The 12,333-nt window shown below is 45.3% G+C and overlaps 1 protein-coding gene across 1 annotated transcript in view; it reads left to right on the forward strand.

Moving 5' to 3' along the window:
* The window catches only part of fat3a (FAT atypical cadherin 3a), a 191,713-nt gene that overhangs the window by 5,714 nt on the left and 173,666 nt on the right, over nucleotides 1-12,333 (forward strand). The window lies entirely within an intron of this gene.

The raw sequence follows: 12,333 nt of genomic DNA on the forward strand, positions 1-12,333 counted from the left end.
TTGCCTCCACACATAGTTTGGGCTCTGGTACAAGCCCTCTCGAGAGGGGCTGGACTCTCTTCCACTCTGGAGTTGCCCACGGTGAGAGGCGTCGAGCAGGTGTTGGCATACTTATTGCCCCCGGCTGGGCGCCTGCACATTGGGGTTAACCCCGATGAGCAAGAGGGTAGATTCCCTCCGCCTTCGGGTGGGGGGACGGGTCCTGACTGTTATTTGTGTCTATGCACCGAACGGCACCCACCCTTCTTGGAGTCCCTGGAGGAAGTCCTGGAGAGCGCTCCTTCGAGGGACTCCATCGTTCTACTGGGTGACTTCAATGCTCACGCGGGCAATGACAGTGAGACCTGGTAGGGCGTGATTGGGAGGAACGGCCCCCCCGATCTGAACCCGAGCGGTGTTCTATAATTGGACTTCTGTGCTCGACACAGATTTTCAATAATGAACACCATGTTCAAGCATAAGGGTGTCCATGTGTGCACTTGGCACCAGGACACCCTAGGCCGCAGTTCGTTGATCGACTTTGTAGTCGTGTCATTGGATTTGCGGCTGCATGTTTTGGACACTCGGGTGAAGAGAGGGGGGGAGCTGTCAACTGAAAAATGCAAAATCCAACAATTCATTTTTCAGTAAATAAGGGTTCAAGGGTTTTCTTATTCAGCTCTTCAGAAACAAAAAAGGAGAAGAGTTTTCTGGGTTACATGTTTAAACATTTGCCCACCTGGTGGTGGGTTGGCTCCGATGGTGGGGGAAGATGCTCTGTGAGGGTCTGCTGGGAACGTCTGGCAGAATCCCCTGTCAGGAAGAACTTCAACTCCCACCTCCGGCAGAGCTTTTCCCACGTCCCGGGGGAGCCAGGGGACATTGAGTCCGGGTGGACCATGTTCCGCGCCGCCATTGTTGAGGCAGCCGACCGGAGCTGTGGCCGTAAGGTTGTTGGTGCCTGTCGTGGTGGCAATCCCCGAACCCGCTGGTGGACACCGGCGGTAAGGGATGCCGTCCAGCTGAAGAAGGAGTCCTATAGGGCCGTTTTGGCCTGCGGGACTGCTGGCAGGTACTGGATGGCCAAGCGGAACGCGACTTCGGTGGTTGCTGAGGCAAAAACCCGGGCGTGGGAGGAGTTTGGCGAGGCCATGGAGAATGACTTCCAGACGGCTTCGAGGAAATTCTGGTCCACCATCCGGCGTCTCAGGAGGGGGAAACAGTGCACGGTCAACACTGTTTACAGTGGAGATGGTGTGCTGCTGACCTCGACTCAGGATGTCGTGAGTCTGTGGGGGGAATACTTCGAAGACCTCCTCAATCCACCAACACGCCTTCCATTGTCGAAGCAGGGCCTGAAGACTCTGAGGCGGACTATCCAAGCTCGGAGGTCGCAGTCACTGAGGTAGTTAAAAAACTCCTCTTTAGAAAGGCCCCGGGGGTGGATGAGATCCGCCCGGAGTTCTTAAAGGCGCTGGATGTTGTGGGCCTGTCATGGCTGACACGCCTCTACAGCATTGCGTGGACATCGGGGACGGTGCCTCTGGATTGGCAGACTGGGGTGGTGGTTCCCCTCTTTAAGAAGGGGGACCGGAGGGTGTGTTCCAATTACAGGGGAATCACACTCCTCAGCCTCCCTGGTAAGGTCTTTTCAGGGGTACTGGAGAGGAGGATCCGGCGGGAGGTCGAACCTCGGATTCAGGAGGATCAGTGTGGCTTTCGTCCTGGCCGTGAAACAGTGGACCAGCTCTACACCCTCGGCAGGATTCTCGAGGGTGCATGGGAGTTCGCCCAACCAGTCCACATGTGTCATGTGGACTTGGAGAAGGCGTTTGACCGTGTCCCTCGGGAGGTTCTGTGGAGGGTGCTTCGGGAGTACGGGGTGCCGAGCCAACTGATAAGGGCGGTTCTTATCACTGATGCCAGAGTTTGGTCCGCATTTCCGGCAGTAAGTTGGATTCGTTCCCAGTCAGGGTTGGACTCCACCAAGGCTGCCCTTTGTCACCGATTCTGTTCATAATTTTTATGGACAGAATTTCTAGGCGCAGCCGAGGCGTTGAGGGGGTCCGGTTTGGGGACCTCAGCATCGCGTCACTGCTTTATGCAGATGACGTGGTGCTGTTGGCTTCTTCAGGCCGTGATCTCCAGCTCTCACTGAAGCGGTTCGCAGCCGAGTGTGAAGCGGTCGGGATGAGGGTCAGCACCTCCAAATCCGAGTCCATGGTCCTCGGTCGGAAAAGGGTGGAATGCCCTCTCCGGATCGGGGATGAGATCCTGCCCCAAGTGGAGGAGCTCAAGTATCTTGTGGTCTTGTTCACGAGTGAGGGCAGGATGGAGCGCGAGATCGACAGGCGGATCGGTGCAGCGTCGGCAGTAATGCGGACTCTGTACCGGTCCGTCGTGGTGAAGAGAGAGCTGAGCCAAATGGCAAAGCTCTCGATTTACCGGTCGATCTACGCTCCTACCCTCACCTATGGTCACGAGCTATGGGTCGTGACCAAAAGAACGAGATCCAGGATACAAGCGGCCGAAATGAGTTTCCTCCACAGGGTGTCCGGGCTCTCCTTTAGAGATAGGGTGAGAAGCTCGGTCATCCGGGAGAGACTCGGAGTAGAGCCGCTCCACGTTGAGAGGAGCCAGATGAGGTGGCTCGGGCATCTCATCAGGATGCCTCCTGGACGCCTCCCTGGGGAGGTGTTCTGGGCTTGTCCCACTGGTAGGAGACCCCGACTATGTCTCTCGGCTGGCCTGGGAACGCCTTGGGATCCCCCGGGATGAGCTGGATGAAGTGGCTGGGGAGAGGGAGGTCTGGGAGTCCCTCCTAAAGCTACTGCCCCCGCGACCCGACCCCGGATAAGCGGAAGAAGATGGATGGATGGATGGATGGATGGATGGATGGATGGAAGTTTTAGTAGTTGAATAAATCCAATTTTGAAATCACTGAAAATGTGTTTTATTAATCATGTTTTCAGCCATTTTCAAAACAATCGTGATTGTTTTTCTATAATCGCCCAGCCCTAGTAGAGCGTCATCTGAATACATGACCAAAGGGGCAAATACTTGTCTGCATGTGAATTGCAGAGATGTATGTCATTTTCTTCTGGCGAACAGCTTGGATTTATTGAATCTTGTTTTGTAACGATGACTGCAGATGTACACTGCATGCACATTTTGAAGAGGGGTGATGTGCGTCTCCTGCTGCAGTGGCTGACCTCTCTGCCAAGGAGGAAAAGGGAGGCCATTCCCCTGTTCGTTTTGTTCTCATTCTCCCCGAGCGCCTCGCTCCACAGGCTGGCTGCTTGGAAATGGCATTACTGCAACCCCTCCCCTCCGTGCTCCTCCACCCTCCCCCACATTGCTCCTTCATCTCCGGGGTCCCGAGGGCTTTGTGAGCGTCTGTTCGTGCCAAATGCCAGCACTCCGAAAGCCCCCCTCCCTCACTCTGACTGTGTAGGAGAGAGAGTGAGTTGGGAGATTTCTTTGGTTCCCTTCTCCATACAAGCTGGGGGTGCCTGTTATGTGCTCCTTCGTGTCGGAGCGGTTGGATAATGTGAGTAAGTGTGTGTTTGTGTGCAAGGTCCCACTATTGTTCTCAGCAACTGCTGGAATGCTGTTGAATAGTGGTCGTGGCAGTACAGCGGCATTGTCTGTCTTTGTCATTTTTTGTATGTGTATGGACCATTTTGGCCTCTTTTGTGAGAATGGCTTGCCTCACACTGAGCCCGCTTCTCTGCCCTAAACACTGTCTGGTCTGCTATACATAAGGTTGTGGACTAAAGCAATAAGCTGCATCAGTTTTCCCATCAATGACTAACATCAATATTCATTTAGAGTAATTAATTAGCAGTAGTTAAATGTCGGCGGCTCGTGGCGCACTGAGTAGCATGTCCACCTCACAGTTAGGAGGGTGCGTGTTTGATTCCTATCGAACCCGCACCCTCCTTCCTGTGTGGAGTTTGCATGTTCTACCCGAGCCCGCGTGGGTTTTCTCCGGGCACTCCGGTTTCCTCCCACATCCCAAAAACATGCATGGTAGGCCGATTGAGCACTCCCCTAGGTGCAAGTGTGGATGGTTGTTTGTCTCTGTGTGCCCTGCGATTGGCTGGCAACCAGTTCAGGGTGTTCCCCGCCTGCTGCCCGATGACGGCTGGGATAGGCTCCAGCACGCCCGCAACCCCCGTGGGAACAAAGCGGTTCAGAAAATGGATGGATGGATGGATGGATAGTTAAGTGTCTAGAATATGCTGATAGCATCTGGAGCCGCAGTTCAAATATGTTAAAAGTAGGGCTGAACGGATTCATAATAATACAATTTTAACCCTGCCCTAAAATCATAAATTAACTTGATTATTTTTTCTTGATCAGATTTGTTATTCTTGAATAAGAGAAATCAGAATCAGAGTCGTCTTTATTGGCCAAGTAAGAAGACCCAAGGAATTTGTCTCTGGTAGTTTGAGTCACACTAGCATTATAGCAACCAGCAACAAAGAAACATTTACACACAAATACGTACAGTCATTAAGCAATGTAGGGATATCATTAGTGCTGTCGCACAAAACAGTGACAGCTGTGCAAATGATGAGGAGAGTCTTAAAGCAAAATGAAGTGAACAGGCGTGCAGTAATTAGGATATAAAGATGATCATGCAAATGATGCAGAGTCCTTGAATCCTTTTTGTCCAGGAGGGTGAAATAATGATCAGCAACAGTTAAACAAATATGTAGAGTCAATCCTACAATAATAGACGCGGTAAAGCTTGCTTCATGCTTGACGCGTGAATACTCTGCTCGAAAATGAGACAAGCAGAATCTGTCGTGTTTTGCAGTATTTTGTATTCTGTGCGGCTTGCCACTGCAGTTAGCCAATACCCTCCCATACTGTAGGGGGCAGTGAAAAGCATGTTTAGCATACGAACCACACTACACTGTAACAGAAGTAGAGAATACTACATTTTATAACTTGGCAATACTCATGGGTTAATCAATAATGACACACTGTTTAATGAATAATAACAATTTGACTGATAACACACACATCTTTCAGAAGGTGTATTCTTTGTTCTTCCTGGAACCACTCTACTCTAAGGCACCCTTTCTTGCTTTAAGGAAGCAATCTCTTAAATTGTTCCAACTTTTGTAATCGCCTCTTTGTCTATTCCAAGTAATGTCCCAGCAATCGCTTTTCAGTTGTGCAAATGTTTGAAAAGTATCTACACTCGTTGGGCAGAAGTAGCTCGTCTGACATGTTTTCTGCGTGGTCATGTCCGCATGAATATACAAATCTCAGAAGGTATGCGAGTCTGCTGGTTTTAGTGTGCATAGATTAACAGTGCCTACCTGAGGCAAGGAGATGGAAAAGGTGGTGACCAGGATGTGAAGGGTCAGAGAATTTTGTCTTAGTTCTTGTGGTGTGCAAGTCATCACAGCGGGCAGGAGGGAGCCAATGATTGTTTCGGCAGTATGTCTCCCTAATTTAGTGTGACATTCAATAAATATTTAAATGGTGCAACGGAACTATGCAAATGGCCTGTGAAATCTGGTATTGTTTTACATAGTTGAAGTTTTTAAAAAAATATAGCACAATAGTCACTTTCCATGTTAATATTGGCGCAGGTAGTCTATTACTAATTTAATTAAGCTTTTAGGAAAGAAACTAGGAACTATAACTAATGCTTTTTTCCAATTCATTTGCTCAACACTTATTATTATAGATATCAAAAAGGCACTGTCGTCTAGGACTTTTGGACACTTCAGGACACAACAGAATGGCGTGACAAACAATGAGCTGCAGAACTGTGTTTAAAAAGCCTCAATGATAAAAGGTTAACTCAGGGTGAGACTGATTTGATCTGACAAAGAGGTGCTGACAATGAAACTCATAGAAGCGCTTTGTGTGTTGCCAGTTTCAGAATTGACTGTTGGAATCTTCAGTATTAGTGTAACCTACGCTACAAGACTGTCCAAGCTGGTGGCAGTGATATGATATTGTGAAAGATGTTTTGTTTGTTCACTCTGACCAGCAGTACCATGTGGATCTCGGGACTTAAATACAAACATAATTTATGGCTTGCTGAACCTTCTCTGTCACTAGATATGAGTTCAGCAGAACAACCATTTGATGTGGTGGAATTAGCATTTCTATCAGATATGATGTGGTGTAATTGCTGTGTGTAGAAATGGACCTCCATTAAAAAGGAATGATTCTTTTATGTTCTTATGTAGTGTGTGTGATTTGTTTGTCATTTTCCTCTGTGAGCATTAACGGGCGGAGCCTCCAGCATCATACATTCAGGCACTTTCAATAAGATGGGGTTGTAGATGCAGCAGTAGCCGATGGGAGACGAGACGGTATTATTTCAATCGCTTCCTTCATCGTCTTGTGGCTGATTTTCCAAGGATTGTTTTTCCCAGTGAAACTTAGAATGCGCTTACTGTTTTTTTGCCTGACTTCTGGTAACAGTATAAGTACAGTACACCGATTGCGATTTCTGTTATTTATGTTTTTCATTTCTCGTGTAGGTTTTACTTTTTATTAGGCATCTCGTTTCCGCTGTGGCTCTCTCAAGTGTCAACCATTATTTTCATTTATTAATTACAATGTGAGTTATTTATGCATTCCATCAATTTTCCCCTTCTTGTTTTCAATTTAGTTATTTGAATTATTATATTTTCATGTCGGTTCTTCGAGTCTGCTTTGGGATCAGTCAAATCAGATGGACTCGCTTATCACAAAAAACTTGAGTCTTTGAGAACTGAGAAAGGCCATCCCAAGAACTTTTAATGGGAGCCCAATGCATAATTTTCTGTCTAGATACAGCAGTTTTAACATGTATGTAATATGTAATGTGCTGCAGTCAGCAGTCAGATGTGGATTCACTGTACTATGTGCATTTGATTACTCAAGGATGTTGTCTAAATTTGTCGCAGTGTCCACAGCAGTTTACTGTATACAGTAACACTTTGTCACACTGGCATTTACTGTACTTGATCATAAGCCAATTTAGGAAGCAAAGGTGTGATTGTTATCAGGCTCAAATTAATTATACATGCAGTATGCCGTTAAAGAGAACCATTAAGGACCATTATCTCTTATCAGCACACATAATTTCATCAAGCCTCTTTATGGTTGATCACGTACACCACTAATCATTTTCTATGTTTTAGGCAACACAAAGACAGGTGTTCCATTTCCACATGCTTGAAAAGATAGATTAATTTGTTGCCAGTGCGCAGAATCCATAATTTCACCATCCCCCATTTCTAACTGCAGAAAAAGGTCATTACTGGTGACAAATTGCACTTCAGCTAATATTAATGGAGAATAATTATTTAAAATCTCATATTTGGAGATGGTAGAGAACTCGCCTTCTCACCATAATTATCGATGAACTTTTATTATGGTTAGTTGTTTGCATACTTTGCATCCCGGAAGTGCCAAGGACTAAGCGGAACTTTAGATGGGATCAGGCCTTTTCTGTTGCCGATCCTTCCCCTTGAAATGACATCGCATTAAATGTTTCCATTTTTAAAACTCGTTTGAAGACCCATTATTCTTTGCCTTTTGACCGACATTCAACTGTTATTCTGCTTCTGGACATCCCCCTTTGTGCCAAATTGTGCAGCCTTTTGATGTCTCCACATTACAGTGCAATGATTGATAAATTGGTGTGACGTTGCAAAGTCAGAAAGTGGTACCAATCCAGTGCCACAATAAGAGCATGAACTGGAAGTTGTGCTTAAATGTCTTAACCATGCTTTGTTTAATATTGCTTGTTAAGTTAAAATATCTTCACCTATGTTGTGTAAAAACACTTATTGGTCTAGTTGATGTCTTTCTTGAGGAAAGACATAATCCCATTTATCCCCAAATGCCCACAATGCTGTACCAATGTTGGATAAAGAGAAGTTATTTGAATGAGGAAAACTAGAGAAAAGCAAGGAAAGACAAACACTTCATTCCGAGTTGGTCTCAGGTGGTAAAGACAGATTATTTCCCTAAATCAGCATTAGGTACCAGAAGTCACCTACAATCATAGTTTCCATATTTGGGTTAAGAAATGTTCGTGTTGAGTTGTTTATCACTCACACAAATATAAGGAAACAATGGCATTTTTGTTTCGATAGACGGTGGTGCACTGGGTAGCACGTCTGCCTCACAGTTAGGAGGGTGCGGGTTCAATTCCACCTCCGGCCCTCCCTGTGTGGAGTTTGCATGTTCTCCCCGAGCCCGCGTGGGTTTTCTCCGGGCACTCCGGTTTCCTCCCACATCCCAAAAACATGCTTGGTAGGCCGATTGAAGACTCTAAATTGTCCCTAGGTATGAGTGCGAGTGCGGATGGTTGTTCGTCTCTGTGTGCCCTGCGATTGGCTGGCAACCGGTTCAGGGTGTCCCCCGCCTACTGCCCGATGGCGGCTGGGATAGGCTCCAGCACGCCCGCGACCCCCGTGGGGACAAAGCGGTTCAGAAAATGGATGGATGGATAAATGGGAATCTAATGTGCAACAGCCTATCATGTCGCAAAGTAAGTTTAAAGCTTGTACGTGTGTCTGCACTGTAGCAAACGAGCTACGCATACACACACCAATGCAGTTGTTTATTAAGTAATTACAATTCCCCCCATTTCCCATCCTAGACTGGTAACAGGTCTGGCATCAGTCCCGCATTAGGTTCCGCAACTAACTTTGTATGTAAGTGAACAGAAGGTAAGATTTGGGATTTGGGAGCTCATTGTGCTTGTGCACACAACGTGGTTGCAGTGAAGGGCTCATATAACTAGCCTGGAGGTGTGTCTAATTGGGCTTAAAATCATGCCTCAAGGCATGAATGGACAAAACATGAGTGGATGGTGCCAACATCAGCTTGTACCTCATGAAGAGTATTGGAGGTTCTGTAGTCCACATGACATTTTTGTCATTTTTCAGTTGCTGTCATCATTGCATCTGATAGGTGTCATTAGTTTCAATTTATTTCATTGCAACAACCTTTTAATTCCTTCGTGGTAATATTCATCATCTAATCAGAATGTACTGTATTAAAGTGTTGAGTGTGTTGCAATGTTCACACAGATAGATATTCGTTCTTACTGCTGCTATGTATTCTTGGCACCACATAATACCAGAGCAGATGGGTACTTGTAGTAGGAGGATGTTGGCAAATCAGTCACTTGCTTGTAGAACTGTACATCACAGTAATTAATTCAAGACTTGGCCTACTGAATGACAGATCATGGCTCTCTCTTACATCCATCCTTCCGTCCATCCTCTCGTCTATCCAGCCAGCCGTCAATCATTCATCCATCCGTCCAACCGTCCGTTCATCTGTCCGCCTGCTCATCTGTCCGTCCAACCGTCCGTTCGCCTGCCCATCCATCCATCCATCCATCCATCCATCCATCCATCCATCCATCCATCCATCCATCCATCCATCCATCCATCCATCCATCCATCCATCCATCCATCCATCAACCCGCCCATCCTCGTGACAGCATACTAAGAAAGGCATAAAAAAATTAAAATAAGAAAATATTTTAAAAAGTCTGCCTCTGCAGATTTCACTTATTGCGGGCATTGTAACCCCTGAGATAAACAAGGGAATACTGTACCGGTATATAAATCAATGAATGAATGAATGAATGCAAAAATAAATAAACAAATAAATAAATAAATAAATAAATAAATGGGTGAATGCATAATAAATAAATAAATAAATAAATAAATAAATAAATAAATAAATGGGTGAATGCATAATAAATAAATAAATAAATAAATAAATAAAAACATAAATTAATGAATTAATGAATTAATGAATTAATGAATTAATGAATTAATGAATTAATAAATAACAATCTTAACTCATTGTGCATCAATGTGCAAATGATAGGGCTTAAAATTTATTTTTCATGTCAAGAACCTGCTAAATGTTCTAAAAAACACTTAGCAACCATTTGTGAAGGGTCATTCATCACCCAATCTGATACAGTACCTGAATTTAGAGCAATTGCAACAAGTACTATATTTTGGCCTTCTGCAGAAGGCTTGGTTCTATTTATGAAGTGATGTTTACATGCTGATTGAATGTGACTCATTGGTCAACACTCAGCTCAGCTATGTAATTTTACTTTTTTAACTCCACAATGTTTCAATTGACAATTGAGCTATTGTCAGCACTGACCTTACTATCAATCTCTGGTTCAGATGTTCACAAATTGCCCTTTCTCCGCAGTGGCCAATGCCTTTTTGTCAGAGATAGATTTTCTTGCAAGAGGTGTTGTTGACAGAAAATGGGAAAATGCTTTTATAGTGCAGCTTGGTGGCATTTGGGGAATCAATATCTTGTTAGGTCTGATGGGAAAGTGATTCAGCAATGAACTGAGATGTAAACTCTTCACACCCTTTGACGTTACAGCTGACCAAAAGCAGAAAATTGTTACCTTAGGCCAGGGGTGGGCAAACCTTTTGACTTGGGGGCCGAATTGGGTTCAAAATTTTGACCGGTGGGCCGAACCAGGAGCAGATGGATGTAGTGTTTGCGTGAAGTAATAGAAATGACATGTCAAGGTTATTGCAAAAAAGGCTTTTACTTTTAGTAGGTAGTAAAGCATGGATATTCAAAAGAAGCTTTTTGAAAACAAACGCAATTATTAACAGCATTTAAAAAATATTTCACCAAAAAACTACTATCAGTTGACTTCCGGGTTGCTATTGTTTGGTGGCCGTTTGTCTACCGTAGATCATCGGACCTGTAAGTATGGCTGCGGATCAAGAGTTTTGTACGGCTTCGTGCACCAACTGCACCCTGCTGTTAGAGAGGTTGTCAAGTCAAGTGAAGTTTATTTGTATAGCCCTAAATCACAAGCAATCTCAAAGGGCTTCTCAAAGCATCCCCTGATCTTGAGCTCCTAAAAGGGCAAGGAAAAACTAAAAATAACCCTACCAGGGGAAAAATGAGAAACCTTGAGAAGGGACCACAGATAGAAGGATCCCCCTTTCAGGATCACCAGGCCGCAATGGATGCAAAGAGGGCACATAAAATACATAATATGGAAATCAAAAAGTGGATGTCCAGGCCAAAGCGAAGAGCTGTCGGAGGAGCCCTCGATCGTCCTGGCAGTGTCTTCGAGGAGGATAATCCGCTGCAGTTCCCTCATCCTGAATTGGTCCACAAGAATCTAGATAGCCGCTGTCAGCTTGGGTGTCACCTAACCACCTCCCCAGCCGGGGAGGGGTGGGGGGAGTGGGGTCGGGGAGAGGGAGCAAAAACAAACTTCAGGTCGAGCCAAATTGTCCACTCTTTTTTAACATTCGTCACTCAGTGTCCACCTTTCTTTTCCTCGGGCCACTCATTTTGATGGAATGATTTCAGGGGAAGGTTTGTGGGTGGCATTAGCGGATAACTATCTGAAAGCTCAGCGCGCGAATTACGAGAATGCTGACGTCACAGCCCACACTCAAATTTCGGCACTGATAGAAATAGAGCGCGGAGTGCGCGGGGTCCGTACTACTTAGTACGTACACCCACTTCCGGGAGTAAATGCGCGGGCGGCCGCTTCCCCATATACTGGGGAAACAAAGTAATTGCAGGGAAAATTACCACAAAAAGAAAGTTTAATAATACAATTTATTCAGGTTTGGCGGGCCGGATTAAACGGCCCCATGGGCCGGATGTGGCCCGCGGGCCGTACTTTGCCTATTCTGCCTTAGGCAAACATTCCCATCTCAGACACAGTGCTTTTCTAACAATATCTTTTTGCAAATCAAATTATCTAACTCAGTGGTAGAGTGGTCGTCTTCCACCCGAGAGGTTGAGGGTTAGAGCCCCTGCTATTGTGACCGTGTTGAATAATCTTTGAGCAAGGTATTGAACCCCCAGTTTGTGATGGTGCGTCATCAGTAAGTACATTTGAATTTAGTGTGAAGCTCTTTGAGGACCTCACTACGTGGTATGTGATAGATCAGTGAAAGACCATTTACCATCTACTGTACAAAGATGACATTGCCTCGTTGATGTTTACAGGTCATCAATATTTGAGTTAAGGTCAACACTTGGAATAACTCAGAGTTACTCCCGTATATATTGTAGCAGGATCAAATAGAGTGTCCCCATATAAACCATGACGGGACGACCTCCTAGATGAATAGATGTCATTTCTGCTTCTTATTTTCCATAGTCAACAAACGCCATTATACTCATGTCTTTTACCACACTAAAAGTCGTCTATTTCCTCCTCACTCCAAAAGTATGGCTCTGGGCTGCATCTGACTTTTGCTTTTTGTTTACCTCTACTTGTGATTTTCTGTTGGGTTTCAGAGTAACAACAGAATATGAGGATATTTAGGTTTTTGCAGGTGTTTCCAT

Source organism: Syngnathus leptorhynchus, chromosome 7 (genome assembly GCF_054491065.1).
Source record: "Syngnathus leptorhynchus isolate UIUO chromosome 7, UIUO_Slep, whole genome shotgun sequence".
Taxonomy (NCBI): Eukaryota; Metazoa; Chordata; class Actinopteri; order Syngnathiformes; family Syngnathidae; genus Syngnathus; species Syngnathus leptorhynchus.